At 41.5% G+C, this 23,712-nt stretch overlaps 1 protein-coding gene across 3 annotated transcripts in view; it reads right to left on the bottom strand.

The window, feature by feature from the left end:
- The window catches only part of PLAG1 (PLAG1 zinc finger), a 53,505-nt gene that overhangs the window by 12,655 nt on the left and 17,138 nt on the right, over window positions 1–23,712 (bottom strand). Inside the window, exon 2 of one of the 3 annotated variants that reach the window (XM_087420551.1) lies at window positions 5,797–5,901. The exons of the other annotated variants lie outside the window; for them this stretch is intronic. The gene's annotated coding sequence lies outside the window, so the exon portion shown is untranslated. The remainder of the gene's footprint in view (window positions 1–5,796; window positions 5,902–23,712) is intronic. 3 annotated transcript variants of the gene reach the window in all.

Below are 23,712 nucleotides of genomic sequence, written 5' to 3'. Positions count from 1 at the left end.
ATCATTTTCATTCATTTTATCATAAGATATAATTCCAAAGTCACGGTTAATTTCCCTAAATTCAACCTATTTTGAGTTCTTACCAGTGGCCAAATAATTCAAAGGCCTGCTAATTATTTCCCAAAGCCAAGGAAACCAGGAACTTGTTAGAGTTCATTATTATTTGGCTTGATATAATAAACATTAAAAAAAATACAGTTTTTGCATTTACGTAATCCTAACTAAAATGTCAACTAAAATTATCTGTGTAATCTCTTTTATAGGATTAAGAAAAACTTTTAAAAAGCATTGTGACTACTATTCTGAAGAGTCTGCAACAAAATTTGTACTCCTTTTAACATATCAAAGATACGTTACTACTTTTCAAATGGTTAAAGTTCTTTCCTTGATCTGAAGAATTTCGAAGCAGGTAGAAAATGTACATATACCCATTTCAAATAGCCCTAAGATGAAATAACACTTCAGAATACCCTTCCAGTTTTTGCTGGTACCAGAACAGACGTTTTCTTCTAGGGCAACTTTGCATACATAAAAACAATAATTAAAGGGAACATTGTGTGTGCGTGCACACACACAGGTCTATCTTCCTATGTTTTACATTCTAAAACAGTGACTCACACAGAAAAATAACAAGCAAAAATGAATCTTACATCAGAAGGTCTATTAAATTCCTATGAGGATGCCGGCTAAAGAAAATGTACTGCAACTGTTTCTATGCTTTAAACGCCACAGTTCTGAGAGTCATTTCTCTAACAGCTGTGAATTTTTACAACACTTACCTGTATCAATAATTCTTTCATATTTAAGTTAAAAGTCAAATATATACTTTGCTAATTAAGGGCAAATGCCATCGATAAAGTTTTATTCTCCCTTATGCTAATCATAAAACGCCATTAGTAAACAATTCAGAAAATGTCAACACTTGCTTAAAACATGTTTTTCATATGGAGTACATAGGTAGGCTGCAAAAGGAAACTTACCAGTAGTTAATACTTTAATTTATGTGTATAAAACAGAATAGAGCTTTGAAAAATGTGAAAGAAATTATTAACAAGATAACATAATTGAAGACAGTCAATTTTGAGGTAAGGGCAACAGCATACTTAGAACATTTTTTGATCCTGTATGATAACGTGGAAATTTTTACAGCATTCAATTTCTATAGGTCTGTAAAATCACTTATTAAAGAATAATAAAAGGAAAAAAAATATCTTGCAACTATAAAACCTAAGACAGAATTTAAAATAGACTATAGGCAGCATTGGGGCAGGAGCTGTGTCAGTTTTTTATTCACTGCTGTTTCCCATAAAAGGAAGTAAAATTTTTGCAGAATGAACGAAAATAATTAAAGCAGGGCAAGTGCTTTCCAGCAACAAAATGAACTTAGGCTTGCTCAATCACCATAGTGGACATAAGACAGAATATACATATCTATGTTCAAGTAAAAAATAATACAGTGTGGATACAATTTGGTTCAACAAACTAAATAAGCCACTAGAAAGGTATTTTTGAAACTTAGCAGCTATTTGTAAAGTCGTAGATTAAAACAATAGCAACTGCAATAAAAAGCTGTCTAAAATACTTGTTTCAGAAAAACATTTTGATTGATCTTATTGCTAAGGAATCAATTAGTATATGTAGATAATATCAATTCGGTCCTCATTCCTAATAAAAATTTCTAAAGTGAAAATGTGCCTGGTACCTGTATCCATGCCTGGCATGGAGCAGGAAGAATGGCTGGACGGTTAGATGGTTAGATGGGGCTGCTGCTGCCTTAAGAGAAGAAGAGAAAGGAGCAGGAGAGCCGACTGAGAAGGAGGAGACATAACAAAGGGCTTGGATGGTGCCTGACTCGCCTAAGTTGTAATTAGGTTCCCAAATAACTCATTTTATACCTGGAATACCGAAAATTACAGTATTTATTTTCCTATAGCAGATGTCATAGTTAACTAAAATTAATTAAAAATAAGGATGCCTTTTTTGAATTACTGTATTTGATATTTTTAACTTTTGAGCAATTTATTAAAATACAGTTCTAAGACAACCCTTTTTTGAAATTTACCATACAGTTTAGCCTTAGTGATATTTAGAAAGCCCCATATTTAATACACACATAATAAAAGCCAACAGAGAAGTGAAGGGAAGTAGCAGACCCATTTGTGGGTTTTTTTTTTTGTTTTTTTGTGAGGAAGATCAGCCCTGAGCTAACATCTATGCCAATCCTCCTCTTTTTGCTGAGGAAGACCAGCCCTGAGCTAACATCTATCGCCAATCCTCCTTTTTTTTTTTTTCTCCCCAAAGCCCCAGTAGATAGTTGTAAGTTATAGCTGCACATCCTGCTAGTTGCTGTATGTGGGACGCCGCCTCAGCATGGTTCGACAAGCGGTGGGTCAGTGCGTGCCCGGGATCCGCACCTGGGCCGCCAGTAGCGGAGCGAGCGCACATAACCACTAAGCCACGGGGCCGGCCCTGACCCATTTGTTTTTAAAAACCAATAGGAAAAAGTCAATGAATTCCAAAGTGGAACCAGCAAATTCAATGTCAATTCTCTTATCTGTACAATTAGGATGTTCCGTTTTGGGCCACCTTGAACCTGGGTATGGCTGTTTATTTCGTTTTCTAGAGCACCCAGAGAGAACAAATAGAGAATCTGATGAAGATGGAATATTCAAATACATTTTATCTTACAATTCAGCAATATTTTCCTTGGTTAATTATTTTATGGAGCAAAAATATCATGTTAGGTTAAGAAGTTTTTCTTCTCTTTTAAAAGCTCTCTTTTAATGATCCATAACTTTGAAATTAGCATTTCATTTTAACTATTGTGTGGGAGATTTTTCCCCATATATTTGTATATTCTTACCAAAATGAAAAACTAAAAAACATACATGGGTGGTATAGCAGGGTATTTTCATTTTCTTCACATAGGGCAATCAGGCAGTATTTGCAAACAGGAGATGAGAGAGGAATTGTGCAAAAGGGAAGCAATCATGCCCAGGAGAAAGTAAAGAATCACAATTATATCTGCATATAAAGTGAGACCACTTAATCAAAACTTTATTTTTAGAGGTTTTCCCGATTTTGTTTAGTTTTTTGGTATAAAGCATTTCCAAAATATTGGTGCTCTGGCTAGGATTATAAAGTAGGTAACTCATAGGTCAGCTCAATCTGAAAATTGCATATCTCCCAAACTGTGATGAGTTGTTCATGTTTTTATTACCACTGACCCCTTCAATTCCGGGAGCTTCAACAAAAATGCTTGACGCCAACTATAAAAATGCGCACACTGAAGGACCCCGAACATTTGGAGGACATGCTTCCATTCATTTATGGTTAATGCTATTAAAATTACAACTACAGCATCATCTAGGTTTCACATTTGAACTCTCCAAGCACTCGTACTGATCTGTCTATAAACTCAGATGGGAAGGCAGAAATTGTACACATTAAAACAAAAGTGATGAGGAAAGAAAGTTTTACTTAGTTATAAAAGCTCATGCAGAGAATTAGTTTTAAGCCATCCCAAAGTAAAGTCACTTTAAATATAGGCTTGTGCTATGGAACAATGAGGCATAAATGTTGATGAGGGTGTGCGCAAAATCTTGAGTAGCAGAAACAATGTAATGAAAACAGAACCCACATCCAGGTAAGGCCCTATACGTGCCACTGCTCTGTCTTCCCTAAGTTATGCCCATGTGGCTGTCCAGGACAAAACCACTTCTGGAAACAACCACTTCTCTCTATTCCTCCATTGTTGAATAAACAGAATCAGTTTTAGGCAAAACCGTCAAGTCAGGGGTGGCCATTGACTCCGCCACCTCCAGAGGGCCCGTGCACTTCCCTAGCTGTCACAATTAGAAGAGATTTAGTAATTACATTCCTTGACTGATTTTACTTGCGGAAGAATAAACTGCAGAATTTTACCTCTCTGAGCCTTTTAGCCCTAACACAGACTGTAAAGCTCTTCTTGAAATTACTGTCTCTCCCCTGGGACCATAAATTCATCTACAGGGCAGACTATTATTCATCCTTATAGCCCCAGCACCTGCTCAGTGCCCTGGTACGTAGTAGACATTCGATAAATATGTGCTGAACTTAACTATAGTCCCTTTAAGGAATTTCAGGAATCAAAACAAGCAGGTAAACATGTTTTGGCATTCCTGAAATCTCAAATCAGCTTAAAGCAAGCTCAGAAGACAAACCCCATAGAGGGAAGTTGTTAGTTTGTTTTGGCGGAGGGGTGGAAACTTGGGGAGCATCAAAATCACTCGGGAGGTGCCCTCTTTCTGTCAGTGGGTGTTGAAAGCTTGGCAGACTCGGGCACATGCTACTCAGAGGCCCCCAGGTGACTCGACAGGCACAGAGACACACCTGGGCGGCACTCAGTAGGCCTGGATTTCAGAACATTTCTGCTTTCAAATGTTCTATTCCATAGCTCCCTAAGCACAAGTAACCTGTACCGATTATGATTTATCATTTGGAAATAGCCAATGAAGCTTTAAGGGAAAGAAAAAGGAAGAGAGTAAAATTCAAGATCTTTAAGGAGGATGTTCTTCAATGTGAAATTAAAATGTGAGGATGATGTTGAAAATAGAGAAAATTTTTGAATGATTACAGATACAAGACAAATCAAAAAGGAGAAAATTTGTGTAAATGTAGTTGGCTAAGTAAAATAAAAAATTTTTTCTTTTTCTGGCCACTTAAAAATAGCTTCATTAAATAAAGTTTTAAAATTATAATAAAGTAGAAAAAGAAAAAAATCCATAACCCATAACACTAAAAAACCATTAACACCTTTTCATATAAAATAAAAAATATATATTTTTATATAATATATAAAAAATATTTATAATATACAAATGACTAGAAATTTATGCTAACTTGATTTTAATGCTTAATCTCCATAGACTGCTGTGATTAGAGAATTTTAGCCAGATTAATTTATGTTCCTTTTATTTGATTATAAAGCTCTGTTCATGTATATGGGGAGAAGCTGCCAGGCTCTCAGCCTCTGTCCTCCTCTCCCCACGGCTGGGCCTGCGTGCCATTGGTGGAGTTTAGGAGCTTGAGTCCCTTCTCTGCACTTGGCACAGCCGTCTTTGTTTTAACCAGTCTTCCTACCCTAGGGCTGAGGGTCCTGGCCTCTAAACCCCAACCCTGTGTTTGAGGTCCTGCCAACAGACTTACCTGGCACCAAATCCATGTATGCCTGGATTTCCAAGTACCACTATACCTTGATTCTGTGCCACTGAGCTGGATCTACAGGTTGAGAAATCTAGATGCCTGCGTGAGTCCTCTGTTCAACAAGGCTAGCAAATTGCTGTTGTCCCACTAAGTTCCTTATTCTAGCATCTGAGCTATCCCAGCAAGCAGAGCTAGCCTCCCTCCCCACCTGCCCATAGTTAATCAGATCCTTCCCAGTAGACAGAAAGAGATGTAGTGGTAACATGGGATAGTCTATCACTCTGAGCAAGATTCACAGAAGGAAGAGCTTAAGAGTTCATCTGTGGGCTATTTGGGGAACATGAACAAACAAGCTTTTACAGCAGCTATGCATTTTGTGCACAAAGTAAGGAAGACTGCTCCTTGCCAGTATTCCAATCCTTCCATTAGACCATAACTATTAATAAAGTCCTGCTGAACACAATACATATTGATAGACCTTAAAATAGTAAGTGGCATGCTTATTATGTGGCATGCTTTTCAAAGCTTTTAATATTATATCTTATATTGTTTAGAAACTGGAATAATTGATCACTTTGAAAGCCATGCCATATAATGATAAAAGCCACCTACCTGAGGCCCTGCTCCAAACTCTAGCAAGGTAACCTTATTAATAGACCATCACAGAATGAAGCATTCTGGGTGCCAAATACGGCCAATGCAGCACCAAGAGGCAACCTAAAAAGAAAAGAAGAGTTAGTTTGGGATTCCAAAAGTCAGACCCAATCTGGTTAATGGCATATGAACCAAACTGTTTTTCATTCATTATCACTTAAACATATTCTTTATACTTCATCTTTATTGGAAAATCTATCTCAAATTCTGTTAGAAACAAATGTGAAACAAAATATTTATAGTACATTGAGAAGTAAACAAATCAATATCTCTGATTTATATATTTTCCCCCTGAATCACAATTAAGTTATCTAGATTGTTCATATTTTTATTCGGTAAAATATTATTCCAAGTTTACTGCCATTTCTCCAAATTGCTGCTTATTTTCTTCATTCATACTCTAAACACATCCACTGTTTTCTCTGTAACACGGTTTTCAGAAAAACCTTTTGAGGGTGAAATCCTGCCTGAGGAGTGGTTCCCTCAGGCCATGTGTTCACAGGGAAGGGTATGAACCACAAGCGCCTAAAGGAGAGGCGGAATAAGGAGACAACTGCTCAGCTCCTGAGCTAGTCTTTAGGACGAGACCATTGTTCATTTTAAAGTGAATTCGCAGGTGGCAAGCCCATCTTCAACAACACGCAAAGAAAAACCAAAATGTATTTGGAGGTACAGTAGTTCCCCTTATCGGTGGGGGACACGTTCCAAGACCCCCAGTGGATGCCCGAGACCGAGGATAGTACTGAACCCTATGTATACCGTGTTTTTCCCTATACATACATATTTGAGGTGCGGCAGAAAAAACTAGCAGGAATTTATTTTTCGTTCTCCACAATTTTTTTTTTTTTGTGAGGGAGATCAGCCCTGAGCTAACATCCACGCTAATCCTCCTCTTTTTGCTGAGGGAGACCAGCTCTGAGCTAACATCTATTGCCAATCCTCCTCCTTTTTTTTCCCCCAAAGCCCCAGTAGATAGTTGTATGTCATAGTTGCACATCCTTCTAGTTGCTGTATGTGGGAACGCGGCCTCAGCATGGCTGGAGAAGCGGTGCGTCGGTGCGCGCCCAGGATCCGAACCCAGGCCGCCAGTAGCAGAGCTCGCGCACTTAACCGCCAAGCCACCGGGCCGGCCCCGTTCTTCACAATTTCATGGATAGAGGATTCTTTCTTATTCCAGAACTTAAGAACCTCAGCATATGACTTTTTTCTTTCCTTATTAAGTAAGGAACTTTCACCTTTTCACTTAAAGGAAGCACTTCATGGCTTCTCTTGGGCACATCCGAATTTGCCAGCATCACTACTCTTGCGTTTTGGGGCCATTAGTAAGTAAAATAAGGGTTGCTTGAACACAAGCACTGTGATACCGTGACAGTTGATCTGATAACCAAGACGGCTACTAAGTGACTAACGGGTGGGCAGCGTATACAGCGTGGATCCGCTGGACGAAGGGGTGATTCACGTCCCCGGGAAGGACAGAGCGAGATTTCATCACGCTACTCCAAAAAGTGCACAATTTAAAACTTATGAATTATTTCTGGAATTTTCCATTTAATATTTTCTGATCATGGTTGACTGTGGATAAGGGGGACTACTGTATTCAAGTGTTTTGGGTTATCCTCAGTTTCATTCTGTTGGTGCAGGTAATGAAGACCTACCTCTATGGGCATTAACCAAGAGAGAAAAGGGATACCAGGAGTTCCATGCAGAAATCATCTGCTTCACTTCCCTAGACCAGAGAGTCGATGCTCAATTATACTGGTACGTGCTGCATGACGACGTTTTGGTCAATGCTGAACTGCATATATGATGGTGGTCCCATAGGATTACTATCATACAGCCTAGGTGTGTAGTAGGCTATACCTTCTAGGTTTGTGTAAATACGCTCTACGATGTTCGTACAACGACGAAACTGCCTGATGACGCAATTTCTCAGAACATATCCCTGTCACTTAATCAACGCATGACTGTATGTGGCTCCCACTCTATTAAGATAAATAGCTGACACCGATGTAATAAATAAAATAAATAAATACCAACACCTATTACATATGGCACCAATTCGAATTACCAGGATGCAAACAGACAAAGCCCCTGTTCTCTAGGAGCTCACAAGCTAGTTGTGGCCATGAGATAGGTACCTTACGTCAAGTTAAGCAACATGACTTAAATAAAACAAAAGCTGCCGTAAAGCAGTATCAGAGGGACAATTCAACAGTAAAGCACATATATGGTATAAGCAAGCACCACAGAAGGTCAGAAAAGGAAAAGTATAGTATGGACTTTTGATGATTTTTGCCTTGAAGAATGTACAATAAAGAAAAGGGGGGAAAGGGGTGTATGTGAGGGGAGGGCACACTGGTTAGCCAGAAAAACTCAAAGGTTAGAACTGTGGATTATTATAGATTCTAAGACAACCCTCTGGCTGGAGTGTAGTGTAGTTTATAGACACGGTAAGGATTCAAATGAGAAAAGTGCAGAGGCCCAAATGGCCAGGACACTGTACATTCAGGCACTAATGATGAGAAGTGGGACAATTATAAAACACCGAATGGGTCAAAAGCACTAAGAACAAGTCCTTGGGGTGGGGGCGGGGGGGGCAAGTAAAAAGAGGAGAGGGCAGAAGGGGACAGGGAGTGCTTGTTCGAATGAGAAACAGAAGACAGGTGCTGGAGTAGTCCAAAGCAGAAAGCTGAAAACCAGATAAAACAAGCATTTCTTAGAAGAAAGGTCAGTTATGTGCCCGACAACATTAACAAAGGAGGTAAGAGGAAGGTGGACAAAGATAGTTGTATAGCTTACTCTCTTACAGACAGATTCACACCAAATCACTGGTTAACTCATGTTGGAACCTAATGGCCACCACTATAAGACAAAACCAAGTAACTTAAAGAAGGGAGGGGCAGAGACAGAGCTTCAAGGAGAAGGAAGCAAAAGGTGGCAAAACTCACAAAAAGATAAGAGTTAGAAAACCTACCCCCCACTTCTTGCACAGAGTTCACCACTTAGGCATGAAGACACTGAACTTCAGCAAGAGGGAGGGGTGGGGTGGGGTAGGGTGGGGTGGGAGGGAGTGAGAGAATGGGAGGAGGAGGAAGAGGGAGGAACATATAAATGGGGACTGCTAATTAAGTGACAGGAAATGACTTCTAGAAAGAGGATGCTTCTTTCAAAGAGCTATGCACTGAAAGAAAAGAAAAAAGGTAGGGTGGTCAGCTAAAGGGGAACTCAGGATGCCAGGAGGGAGAGCCAAGAGAAAGTTTATGTGCTGAGGATAAAGAGGCAGGGAAGCAAATGGATCGTTCTAGGAGACAAGGAATAATAGGAGCCCGAGAAAAGGGAGAGGTTTTCATCTTAGTTAAGAAAAGGGGCTTCTTTACCAACTTGGGAGGGAGTATATTCATCCTGGTAAGTTTTTTGGTCAAAGAGGCAAGGGATGCAAGGAGTTCGCTCAACTTCATCAGTGCTAAGTAGCAGGGTCACATGTCGGGTAAGAATGAGGGAGGAGCAAGACAGCAGTGAAGGTCAGAAAGACACTGCGGAGAACGAGAGAGGGGTGTCCAGGAGCATCTTTGAGGGTTTTACCATAACAAATAAACAAAACTTGCCATAAAGAATGAAATTTCCTAGTTATTGCTGGTGGAGTGAGTGTAAACTGTTGCAACTTTTCTGGAATACATTGTGGAAATATGTATGTTTTTAAATGTTCATGTACGTTACTTGATATTTTATTTCTAAAAATGTAAGCAAAGAAAAAAAAGATGAGAAACAAAGATTGAAGTATAAGCATGTTCAAAGTATATTTTAAGAATAAAAATTGATAATGTCTAATAAAAGGGGTAAAGTATGATATGTCTATATGATAGAATAACTATGCAGCCATTAAAATCATGCATTTAAAGAATATTAAATCACATGGGAAAACACTGACACAATGCTAAAATTTTAAAAGCAGAACACAGAATATTACTATAATTTAAATTTTGTAAAGTAAACACTTAGAATTATGCCCCCACACACAATACCCTTAAAGGTACCCAGGTAAGTTAAAAAAAAAAAAAAAAAAAAGCAAGATATAGGCTTTATATCTTCTGTATTTTACAAATGTCTTACTTTTATAATTAGAAAAAAATCATTTTACCAAAAAGAATGGTTTTTCAAATATTGGTGCTGGGAAAGTTTGTTGTCCATATTAAAAAAAAAAAATGAACTTGGATCCATACCATATACAAACTTAACTCTAAATGGATCATAGATACAAATGTAAAACCTAAAATTATAAAAGTTCTAGAAGAAAACACAGACAAAAATCTTGTGCCATTCAGTTAGTCAAAGATTTCTTGGCTCTAACACTGAAAACACAACCCATAAAATAACAAACTGATAAACTGGATTTCATCAAAATTTAAAACTGCTGTTCAAAAGACAATGTTAAGAGAATGAAAAGACAAGCCACTAGAATACTAGAGAAAATCTCTGCAAAGCATATATCTGATAAAGAACTTGTGTCCAGAATATACAAAAAACTTGAAAAACTCAACAATAAGAAAAGAACACAATTAAAAAATACACAAGATAGTTGAATAGACATTTCATCGATGAAGATATACAGATGGCAAATAAGCACATTAAAAGATGCTCAACATCACTGGTCATTAGGTAAAATGCAAATTAATACCACAATGAGATACCACTATCTACCACTAGAATGACTAAAATTTTAAAAATTGACCATCTGACTCTATCAGGTGCTGGTGAGGACGTGAAGCAAATGGAACTCCTGCCACTCGCAAGAAGGTAAAATGTTACAATTACTTTTAAAAAGTTTTGCAGTTTCTTCAAAAGTTAAAAATGTGACTACCATATGGACACAGCCATTTCACACCGAAATATTTACCCAAGAGATATGAAAACATATGTCTATACAAAGACTTGTATGTGAATATTCATAACAGCTTATTTGTAATAGTAAAAAACTAAATACAACCCAAATGTCCATCAATGTGTGAATGGATAAACAAGTTGTAGCAGATTCATATAATGGACTACTCATCAGCAATAAAAATGAATGAACTATTGATACACATGGTAATGTGGATAACCTCAAAATAATTATGCTGAATGAAAGAAGTCAGACAGAAAAGACAGTACATATTATATGATTCCATTTACATAAAATTCTAGGCAATGCAAACTAATATATAGTGACAGGAAGCAGCTCACTGGTTATCTGGAGGCGGGGGGGGGGGACTGGGAGGGATCCCTCATGAAAGGACATGAGCAAGCTTCTGGGAATGATGGCTATGTTCACTATGTTGGTAGTGGTTATGGTTTCAGGGATGTAGGCATACATCACAACTTGGCAACTGTACACTTTAAATGTATGCAGTTTGCTAAATATCAATTGTACCTCAATAAAGCTATGAAAAAGACCAACTATTCATATTGAGAAAAACAAAATTAATGAGGATGAGAAACAAATCTTCATATGAATTTACGGAGTTTGCCAAATAAAAAAAAAAATACCTTCTGCGAACTGATAAACTAAAATCCTTTACAAGGGCACTGACTCAAAATGACTAAAATCTTTCCTTCCCATTCAGAGGGGGAAAAAAAATGAGAGGAATATTGGCTTAAATGTAAGAGTGACATTCAGTCCTTACTAGAAAGGATACACGTCTAGGCAGTTTTTAGAGCCACATTCTCAGCTGTCACCCTTGGAGGAAGCCAGTCAAGTTCACCTGTTGCTTTCCAGACTGGCACATCATACTACATGATTTAAAGACTCCAGGAATATACTCTAACTGGAACTGAGACCTACAAATAATAAATAGTTCTGGGATAGGTTCCATTTATCAAATACCAAAGGAAGAACCCACTGAAGCATTTCAATTCAGCCTCTGTACAGACCTTTTAAATATGTTAATTAGTAGTAGCCTTAAAAGACAGAAGTACCATGCTAATTGGTAGGCCTTTGAGTAATTAAAAAAAAAACAAAAACCCCGAAGTAACACTTAAGCCAAGGTAACAAAAGACTAAGTAAGTAGTAGCCAAGCATGGGCAGGTAATCCAGGTAGAGAGAGTCAGAAACTGTATGGTGGCTCTTAGTAACTTCAGGCAATTTGTTATTTTTCAGACCAAGAGTGAAAGAGACAGAATGGAACTATGAGACTGGAGATGGGTGGAGGAGCCTTGTGTAAGTCATCTTACCAAGGGCTGAAAATTTTTAAATTATTCTGATAATTTGCAAATTATCCTAAATGTAGGTACCTGCACAATTTGCTACCCCCCGTCCCACCTCCAGCCATGTTTTTAGATTATTCAGAAAACAACCAATCTTTGTGTGCTTTTGTTGCTTTCTGAAACAGAATTAAGTGGTGATACTCTTTTCAATTTTTATTCAGGTTAACATTTTTCCAGAGAAATTTGACCTTCCTCAATTACGAACTCACTTAGGCCTTTGCAGTGCTTGGTGACAGATAATTAACAAAAAGGAGTTTAAACCTGTCACTGTGAGGCCTCAGGGTCCTCTTTCTTGAAGCCTCAGCCAGGACCTGGGGCAGCCCTTTCTCCACTGCAGGACACACCCCCCAGTTTGCTTCCCAACTCCCCACTTTCATAAGGAGATGTGTTACAGAATCTTTTTTTTAGGGGGGGGGGGCGGTGAGGAAGATTGGCCCTGAGCCAACATCTGTGCCAATCTTCCTCTATTTTCTCTGTGGGACGCCACCACAGCATGGCTTGACAAGCAGTGTGTAGGTCCATGCCCAGGATCCGAACCCACGAACCCTGGGCCACAGAAGCTGAGCATGCAAACTTAACCACTATGCCACCAGGCCAGCCCCTACAGAATCTTTCCATAATCTTAACCAGTACAGTTCTGGCAATTGTCTTTACACTGCTCCTTTAAAACTCTGGCATGGAAAGAGCCTCAAAACACAAATCTTTACATGGATTCATAGAGCCTAGAGCAGTTCAAGGGAACAGTGGCATAGAGGCAAAGGACTTGTTCCTAGGGAATCAGAACTGGGTTTGAATCCTGCCTGACCCTTACCATAAGTGTAACTTTGGACAATTTAATCTCTCTTCAACATTTTCCTCTGCAGGATGGGAATAAATACTTACCTTGCAGTACTGTGAGAATTAAACAGTGATGCATGTAAAGTCTCTAGCATACTTCTGAGGGTTCAAAATGCAAAGCTATTATGTTCAGTGCCTTACTCAGAAATGAGTGCTGCCTGAAAATGGCCTGATGTGCACTTAAAAATAAGGGTTCTTTTTTTTTTTTCCGGCACAGGCTCCTAAACAGAATCAGAGCCAACAGAATCTTTGAAGTACAAACAATTGGAATGTAAAGAAGACTACGTACTCATATGTAATGTGAGATTTATATTAAAAGTGATATTCGGTGAAGCAGTATACTTTTGATCTCATCTCTGTGACACAGGTGGGGCACACCTTAAATTTTATGGCGGTCATGGTCAAAGATAATCCCAAATCACAGCTAAAATAAAACCGGTCCCTGTGGAGCCAGCAGTCATTTTGCGTGTTGAATTGAATGGTAATTTGGGTAATACGTGACTACTGACCATGCAGGGATGGACTGACCCCTGCCTGTGGCTTAACTGTGGTAAAAGATTATAACGCACCTGTGAAAATATTAAGACTAATATTTTAAAATTAATAAAAATCAGAGAAAACAGCTACATATTAGAAAAAAATGTATTCTATCTAAGTACACAGTAAACCAAAACTCCACACTGTGAATTACTCAACATGGGAACATCTCTTTCACACAGCATCTCAGATTAATCCCGAACTGAAACTGAAGCAAGGGTTGGCAAGAGGGTGTGGAACTAAATCCCGTCTTGCAGAGCCGGGCTGGTGGAGGGATTAGGTACACAGGGAGGGCACAGGGAGGAGATGGGGATCCAATGCTAGAGAAAAATGAATAGTCAACCAAGACTCATACCACAAAGGGGACTGCTCTAACAGATAGTAACTTCTCCCAGTTTTCAAACAAGCAATGTGTGATTTCTGAGGTTTCTAAATGATCATACTTATATTATTTTTACACTTCATAAGTAATACTTAGCTTACCCCTTGCAGAAGAAATGTTTCTAAACACTAGATGTAATTTTAACTAAATAAATTTATATTAGGTCCACCCATCAAACAATTACCTTCAGCAACAACACAGTGTATGTCAAATTTATCTATAAGTACCTACCACAATACTGGACTTGCTTATCTTCTTTTGTTTCTAAAAATTTTACTGGCATTGATCGTGATGAAAATATAATGAAAAAATTTTACTGGCATTGACCTTGCTGATAATATGATGAATGACACAAAGATCTGAGTATGTATTTCTCCATGTGTTTACCTATGCAATACTGGACACGCTTTCTGGCCTTTCTCAACCTCAATATCTCTCACTGTAAAGAGAACACAGGCAATTCTTGATTAAGTGGGACAAGTGGGAAGTAAGATGGAAGGCCACAGAAAATCATGACAATACAACATGAAGTCACAGCAATACACCGACCGGTGATCTTTTTGTTTTTTAAACTGAAACCCATTTGGATGATATAAAACTACGGATCAATCCGTGCTAGGGGAGATGGGAAAAACTGACTTCAGGAGTAACAGAAAACTCTTGGGTCTGTCTCCAGTATCTTCAGTGGGGTCCCAGTGAAGGTGGAAGAACAAGCTCCAGCTGAGCAGAGCTCTTGCCTTTCATTGTCCATTTCTGCATCCCTAATCTCTAGAACAGTGGCTGCAAAGGGAGGTGCTCAAATATTTGTTCAATGAATAGGAGGAGGAAGAGAAGAAGGGAAGGAGAAAAGCTTTCCATTCTGTTGGCCAAATGGATCTGCAGAAGCAAACAGTTGCCCAACCTGATTACCTCTGTAAATGATTAGGAACTGACTGACTACTTTAAATTTGAAAAGTCTCTTAGACTTCCTTGAGTATCCAGCAATCAAGACACAAACACCTTGTTCTCTTTCTTGACTTGGCCCACCCTCAACAGATACCAGGATGCTGCAGTCACTGTGCCATCTTGTGGCCATCTCTAGAAAGTTCGTCTTCCTCAAAAGATAAATATAGTCCCCCTACCTGCACAGAGGCTTTCGAATGGGCTATAAGAACAAACTTTTGGATAAACAAATCTCTATTATTTAACTATCAAGGTATCATGGAAAACACAAAAATTAATCAGTCACCAGTTCTACCATCAAGAAGTGTGTAATCCAGTAGGGAAGGTATCTCAAAAGGATATTTATAATTACTGATAACACAAAATAGAAGGCGGAAAACACCATAAGTATAGATTAAGAACAACGGGAATGCTTAGAAAGAAAAGATTCTTCCAAGTTTTGGAGATGAGAATTTGGGAAGGAAGAGCTGACTGAACTGAGAGTGGAGAGAGGTAAGATGTGGGTCTGCCAAGTGGGGCTACAGAGGTGGGGAGTGTGGCCCAGAGCCAGGCCTGAGGAGTGTGTGGACCATGGGAGGCATAGCTATTACTTCCTTGGCTGGAGCTGATGGTACCTTAAGGAAAGGAGTGGGCAATGAGCTTGTAGCAAGGCAAGGCTGGAAGTAGACCAGGAGGCTGTGAAACCACGAGGCTTCTGCTTTAGGAAGGTGAACAGTAGAGGGAGAAGGCCGTTTTGTGGGCCAGGTTAGACTCAGTTGTGTTGGTGGAGCAATCTTGTCTGGTGATTATGGGCGTCAAGTGGACCAGCTGTGAAGCCTTGGGTAAATGACTTACCTTTTTTCAGCTGGGGTTTCCTCAGCTGAAAAGTAAGATAATTAAATCCTACAGGGTTGTTTGAGGAATAACTGATACCATATGTAAAGCATATGCCACAGTGATCAGCACTCAGTACGAGTTTTACTAATGTTAAGGAACAGCCAATAACACAAAGACCTTGAATGGCGGCTGATTTACAGACAAGGGAGAACCAGCAAAGGTTTTAAAGAGTATAAGGACCAGAGGGGAAGATGGCCTGTGGCTGAGACGCAGGAGGGAGGCCACTTACCACACACAGGTGTTCTGGGGAAGGAGCGTGGAGTGGGGCAAAGGAGGAACGCTACCATTCACAGAATGGACAGAGGACGATGACTAGCAGACAAGTAGAAGGATTGCCACTGAACGGGGGGGAAAACCAGGAAGCTGTGCTGGCATAAAAGCAAAAGGAGGAGACTGTTTCATGGAGACAGTGCTCAAGATAAGGACTAAATCCTACTCCCTGTTTTGATTTAGTGACATGTAGGTTTTTAGTAATGTTGGAAAGCACTATTTCAGGGGATGGATGAAGCGGATGGAATGCTGAGGTCGAAGGAGCGTGATGTGAGAAATCTGTGGCTCTACGTACATGTCACTCTTTGGAGAAATGGGATCAGCTGAAGGGGAAGGCACAGAAAGGAGAGAGCTTTTTGTCACCGTTTGTTGTTTGTTTGTTTGCTTATTTTTAAGATGGCAGAGGTTTGGCACGTCTACATGCTGATAGGAAGGATCAGGTAGACAAAGAAAGGCTGAGAGAAAGGATAATGGATTAGTGGGTATGGGACCCAGAGGACAAGAAAGGAGGACAGGTGTGCACAGATGCTGAACCAAAGACCACACACAGCACAGGCGAAGGACAGAGAAGACAGAAATTAAATGTTGCTTCACAGAGGAGAGGTGACACCTGAGCACAGTTTTCAAGGATGAAAAGGTGTTGGCCAAGGAAACAAAAGGAGGTAAGAACATTCCAGCAGAGGAAATGGCACGGGTGAGGGCAGGCATATGAAACCCAGACTGACGTGCCTGAGGAATGTAAGTAGTTTGGTGCTATGGGGTGTAAATGGGAAGGGAGGGAACATCCTCAAGGCAGAGCTGGAGAGTGACCTGGGACCAAATCACGAAAGCCTTGGACTCCAGCTGTCATTTCAGGCCTACTTCACACATGCTAATTCTAAATTACCTAGTAAGACGACTGTCTCCAGTCATCTGGAAGCCCAAGAAAAGAAAAAGGAGAGAGGATTCTTCCAGGGTGGGGAGTATAGTAAGAAGGGTACAGGGAGCAGTCGATGGGGTGGAATGTTCTGGAGCACTAGCAAGAGCAAGCTGTGGCAGGGAGCAAGTGAAACCAGAAGAGGATGGACGGACCAAGAGAAAAGGAGACGCTGAAGGCGTCAACAGTGAGAGGGGGAACAGGCTCAGCAGGAGCAAGGGAGCAAGGGGAGTTCAAGGACGTAAGGCTGCTGTCAGCAAGGCCCGTTCTAGGGTTCACATTCACAGAGGTGAGCACTTTCAAGTGACGATGACACGCTGCAAAGCATTATGCAAAGGTGATGTATTTTTAGTATGTATTGTAATTTCAGAGAATTCTGATTATGACATTTGAATATTCCTTATACTTTAGATTTCTCAACTGACATCCCCTTAGATAGTTAATACTTAAAGGTACCAAAAGAGGTGCCAATTTGAATCTTTATTTTTTAAAAAAGGAATTATCGGGTAATATGAATTATTCCTTTAATTTATTTGCTTTGCAAATTCCAATTAATTCAAAATTTGGCAGTTGAGGTTTTTCTGCTCACCTTAACATGAACTTGTAGTATTACTATGATCTTTCACTTATCCTGCAACATCAGTGATCTAAAATATAGGGGGAAAAGCAGTTGGGAGGAACACAGGTTCTGAAGAGCCAAAGCAGATGTTACAAATACACACTCATCATGCTCTTTATTATGGAGGTGAGTGCCACGTGCCCTCCCTCACTCAGTGCCAATCTCTCAGGCAAAATGATAAGTGGGTTACTGAGATTTTTGGTGCAGGGAAGCTTAGCAGCCTCAGGTGTCAAAGGCAAACATAACAATTGTAGCAAGAAGTGACTGCTAAGAAGGAAAACGCAAAAGACAAATCCATATAAGAGAAATCAGAAAACATAGACAGTAGCAAGGGTTCTTTAAGTGGGCATGGCCCACGTTGGCGAGGGTTAAGAAATGGGCACTCCCACATGCTACTGGTGACTGGAAGTCCTCCCACAGGTCAAACTGGCCATGCAATTACCAGGCAAAAGGAGGCATTTATCATTTTCTCCACTCATTTCACACCTAAGAATTTATCTGAAGAAAATAACCCCAGATGCACATAGAGATTTAAAGACTGGAAATAAGCTACACAGCCAACAATGGGGGAAGGCTAATTAAACCATAGTGCCCATTCCCAAAGAGTCTAACTGCTGAGGAACATGTAGAAGTAACATGAAAGTACATGGGAAATAACCTTTACGCAATGTTGGGTTTTCAAAAAGTAGGATACAAAACAGAGATCCCAATTCAGTTTACAAAAGTATTATAAAGGTTCAAAGAAAATAATACCAGGAGGAAATATGTTAGTATTTAACACATTTTTAATGAGGTGAACATTAATACTACACCAGAAATAAGATAGCATATATCTATATTCACTCTATGTATATCAGCATTATTCTTCTTGCTTATAGCACTCAATTCCATATTTACTTCTTCCACATTCAATCTTTACAACTTTTCTTTCTAGAAGACTTAATTATGTTTAGAGGCAAAAAGCAGAAACGGAATCTTACATAAAATGAGGGGCCACAGGAGCACGTCAAACAATCCTACAGGGATGCAATTAGCAAAATCCAGATTTGTGGGCAACTCTACAGGGCAAAACCAAAACCAAATCAAACCAAAAAACCCCATTTCTTTAACAAATAAATTTTAAGGGGGAAAAAAGGGAAGGGGTAACCTGTAGGTCAAAAAAGACATAAGAGGTATATCAACCAACTGTAGGTACAGGCCTTACTGGATTTGGATCATGCAAATTGTAAAAAAAAAAAAAAAATTAAGAGACAAGTGTGGAGATGTGAACACTAAATACTTCATGATATTAAAGCATTATTGCTCTTTTGGGGTGTGATAATCATATCGCGATTATACTTTAAAAAGAATCTGTACGTTTTGGAAATACATACCAAAAAGTATACAAATGACATGAAATAATTTTGCATCAAGATCATCTGCAGGAGAAGGGATGGCTGTGGTTAGGGAGACACGAGATAAGATTGACCAGTGAGGTGATAACTGTTGAAACTGGTTATGGGTATATGAGGATGCATTCTACTATTCTACTTTTGCATATCTTTGAAATATTCTATAATAAAAAGTTTTTGAAAAAATCTCCAAAGGCAGCACTACACTTTAACCTACACGGTAAAACTACAGGATGTACTACAACTGTGAGAGCTTGATAAAAACTGGTTGATAATGACCAAGTCGGGAATTAGTTACATGAAATTTATGACGGTTATAATTTCTGTGAACTACGGAATGCACACGGTCATTCCTGAAACTCTGCTCCTGCCACAAAGATCACAGGCCAATCAATCGATCTACACTACTCTACGGAAGCCAAGCAGTTACTCTAAGCTTAGTGTTTGAGAGGGTGTAAAAGTAACACAGTAACAAACATCTTTAGCAATCATGGCCTTTCAATTATATAAATTATTTTTTAGAAATAAACATTCTGGGAGAGGGGTTTTTAACACTTAGGCTTTCAAACCATCATTTAGCATACAATGACAGGGTAATTTTTAACTCTAATAAGGGTGGAGAATAAATTAGTCCAGCAAGATCAAAGAACTGTGTCAGGCTGGGAGGTGGATGAATATGGTGGCTCATGGAGGCAATGGGCGCACCACACTGGAAGGGCCCCTAGTCACAGAGCAGACGGACCAGGCACCAGGGGAAAGCATCTGCTGGACTTGGTGATGGGGTAGGTGTGTGTGTGCACTCATGTGGAAGCCTGAATTGGTGAGGTTTGGGAAAGGAGGTGAAGATGTGAACGTCTGTAGGAGAAAGAGGATGGATGGATGGAGGTGGCAGAGTCAAGTGAAGGCTTTGAACTGTTTTGGTCTGCAGAATCCTGAACATCTCCACTGGCTGAAGAAAAGTGTCAATGGGTGAACACATTCCCATAGTCAATGGGACAGGAAAAAAGATGGCGAGCCTTGAGCAGGAGAGCAGAGCTTCTCAGCTACCAAGAAAATAAGGGGTTAGGGTGCAAATGAGGTTGGCAGTCAGGGAGCAGACTGCTGACAGGGATATCTGATAGACTCAATTTTCTCAGTGAACTTGGGGCAAAGTTACCTAACATCTATTACAGATTCTAATTAGAATCTCTATTAGACAATTAGCTATTAAAAGATTAGTATTAATTAGAACATAAACATTAGATATTTCTATTTTATTAAATATTAGAGTAGAATATAAAAGGGAAATATTAATTACTTAATAGATTAATATTAGTTTATTAATAGACTATTAGACTCTTAGAGATCCTAGTTCTATGGGAGAACTATCATTATCGTTATCATACTAGCTAGAATGTCACAGAACAGAGTGGACAGGGTTGTTTAGAAAACAAAAACCATCTGAGCCCATACATGAACCAGGTACTAAGTTGAGACTTTTTTTCATGCATTCTCTCATTTAATACTTAGTTACTTAACTTCTCTGAGCCTCATTTTCTTCCTCTGTGAATGGAGGATAAGCACAGCAGGCATCTTATGGAGTTGTTACAAGGATGAAAGGAGTCCCTATGTGTAAGTGTGCTGGACAGCAAGCACAGAGTAAGAACTTCATAATGTCAGGTGATACTGTTGTTCCAATTCACAGGGTGCACAATAGTGCTGCCAGGCTTACCACCACACTCTCCACAGAAGCTAACCCCCCTCCTTGGACCACCTGTGATGAGCAGCACAGGGGTGAGAACATGCCAGGAGACACGTGGCCAGAGAGGCCGACAATAGGGTGCTAGCGGAGCCAGGACAGAGGTGCCAGCTACAAGGTCTGGGGAAGGCTGAAGGTGGTGAGACAGCCTCAAGGAGGCCCGAAGTCTGTTCCCAGCAGCTGGGGAAAGCGTGTGCAGGTTCCCCTGCCTGAAGCGATCTTGGCCCAACTCCAAGGATGTAAGGGGTCCTGAAGTTCGGTGGGCCTGGCGTCTCGTGGGGGAACAGTAGACAGTGCGAGCTGGGAGGGAGCCAGCCCCAAGGAGCTCTGGGTAGGTGAGAAGACTGGACCCCAGACTCGGTTTTAACAGGTACAGCTCAGGAGGCTTAAGTCTCACAAAGCCTCCCTAGTGCTTGCAGTGTGAGGGTGAAGGGTGATATAAGATAAATAAGACCTAGTTCCACGGATGGGGGAGAAGGATATCCCAAACCATAAGTGAAAGCAGGTGGTGTGCTCAGGGCTAGAATACAGGTACTAACACGGGACTTTGGGGCACAGAAGTACGATTGAGTCGGGCCTGAAAGGACGCTGGCTGGTGAGAAGTGGGGAAAGAGAATCCCAAGCAAAAGGATGCTGGGGAACCAAAGGCGTGGTGGGTTAAACGTAGTGTTTCAGGTAACAACCTATGGTGCCAGTTAAACCAGAGGATTCTTAAATCTACTGTCAGATTTTTTTTTTTTTTTTTTTTTTTTTTTTAGATTTTATTTATTTATTTTTTCCCCCAAAGCCCCAGCAGATAGTTGTATGTCATAGCTGTACATCCCTCTAGTTGCTGTATGTGGGACGCGGCCTCAGCATGGCCGGAGAAGCGGTGCGTCGGTGCACGCCCGGGATCCGAACCCGGGCCGCCAGCAGCGGAGCGCGTGCACTTAACCGCTAAGCCACCGGGCCGGCCCTACTGTCAGATTTTTAAGATGGTTGTGATTAACATGTACATTCTACTCAGAGGAAAAAAAAACTTCTATGTGAACGTATGACAACTTTTGGTATTTTAATTAGGGTAAAAGGAATGCGGTATGACTTCTGTCTGGAGATCTGTGACGTGAAGAGGATAGACTGGGGTGTAAGGGACCTTCAGTGGTCAGGTGGTAACTTCCACGTACAGATGCTCTCTTTGGGAAGAGCCACACGGGTGTCAGAACACATCACTCCCCGGGACTGAGAAGCACCACGAGTATTTCCCAGCCCTGAGTCCCTGGTGTGGAAGTGCAGACATCACAGGTGTGGCCGAGCTTTGTGTGCGGGGTCTCCTCTCACTGCCCCACCTGCTAGCTAGCCCTCGCTTTGCTCATGGCTCTGCTCTGTGTAGGCCTCCCTCCTTTCTGCATGTCTGCCTCTTTCCCCTCCTGGTGTGTGTAGATGTATGTGCATCTTCCTATATGGGTGTCTGTATGTATCTCTCGCCCACCCCACCTACATGTGTGTGCACACATGTGCCAACTCCCTTCTGAGTTTCTCTGCTGTCTTGCTTTCCCAATTGGGGGTGTATACATCTCTCTCCCTGCTCCTGATGTGTGTGTGCGCTCCTCTCTCTCCCTCTGGGTACACGTGTTTACGTATATCCCTGTGTGTGTGTTTGCGTCTCCCCTCCCCACTCTGGGTGTGTGTGTCTCTTACTCTCCTCTAGGAATGTGTGTGTGTGTGTCTTTCTCTTCCCCTCTGGGAGTCCACGTCTCTCCTGCTGAGGGTGTGTGTATGTGGTGTCTCTCCTTCCACTGTGGGGGCGGTCTCTCTCACTCTCTGGAGGCCTGTGTGTGTCTACCCCTTCTAGGTATGAAGCTGCCTCTCCCTCCCCATTCCAGTGTGCCCAGGGCAAGTGTGTGCAACTCTCCCACCTTCTGGGTGTGTGTGTGTTTCCTTCCTGTCCCAAGGTGAGTGTCTCTACCCCATTCCAGCATGTGTATGTCTACTGCCCCTGCCTTCTGGGTATGTGTTTCCTCCTCCCCATTCTGGTCTCTCCTACCTTCCACCTCCTAGATGTGTGTCATGCTCTCCCCCTCACCCAGGTGTTGGTTTCTCCCCCCAGCCCATCCTGTGGGACCATGTGAGTATCCCTCCCCACTGCAGGGTCTCTCCTGGCTCTGGGTGCTATGGGTGTGTGGGCATCCTCTCCCCACCACATGCATGGCTGTCTGTGTCTGTCTGTCTTTGAGTATGTGTACTTGTCTCCGCAGCCCCACCGCAAGGCTTGCTATGGGTGAGGGCCAGCCTGCCTGGTGGTGGTGAGAGGGGTCTACACGTGCTGAGGAGTGCTCAGGCCATGAAGGGAGGAGGGCATGGGGTAGGTGGAAGGGCAGCAGGGATGAAATGAGCCACCTCCCTAGCTCCCAACCTGACTCTCTTGCACTTCACAGTTAACTGGAGGCTGGCTGCAACTCCTGAAGGCCAAATCCAGGCCTCTTCTTGCTGACCTCTCTATGGGGTCAGTGCCACCTGCCATTCCTCTCCTTGACACTCTCCCAGGACACCCTCCTAGACAACTCTCATCACACAGCCCCTAACTGCTGCTCCAGGCTTCCTCCAGCTTCCTTCCACCACTGTCCACCCTCCAATCTGCCCCTGAGAACAGAGCACTCCTCCCCGGATATTTACTGTATGCCCCGTTCCAGAGAGAAAAAGAGGGCAGGAGTTGAGGACTTGGCCCAGCGAGGAAGCTGAATGTGCAAAGGATGGGAGCAGTGCCCCAGAGCAGTGAGTGGAGATGGCTGTGCAAGCCTAGAGGTGTCACCCCAACTGAGAGACAGGCAGGCTAGGGACACGCCCAGCAACTGAGCTCCAAAGGAGCAGGGGAGGGAGGAGGTGACGAAGGTGTGAGCTGGAAGATCACTACTCCCAGGGAGCTGCACTCTCAAGGGTGCCATGTCTGGGAAGGGATGACTTCACTGCACCCCTGGCCTCCGCCACACGAAAAGGGCAGTCACGGACGAGGATGAGGCCCAAGGTGACAGCCAGCCTGCAGAAGGGTGACCCAGGCTGTGCTCAGGAGTTCTAACCACAGTCTGGGCTGGCCATCCCCAAAGAGGGCACAAGACAGGCCAGCAGAGTGGCTCTCTGGCCTCATCCCTT

The sequence above is a fragment of the Ceratotherium simum genome, chromosome 31 (assembly GCF_057802395.1).
Source record: "Ceratotherium simum simum isolate JZ-2026a chromosome 31, ASM5780239v1, whole genome shotgun sequence".
Lineage (NCBI taxonomy): Eukaryota > Metazoa > Chordata > Mammalia > Perissodactyla > Rhinocerotidae > Ceratotherium > Ceratotherium simum.
The sequence above is the reverse complement of the archived record's forward strand: the minus strand, read 5'-3'. Positions and strand labels throughout refer to the sequence as shown.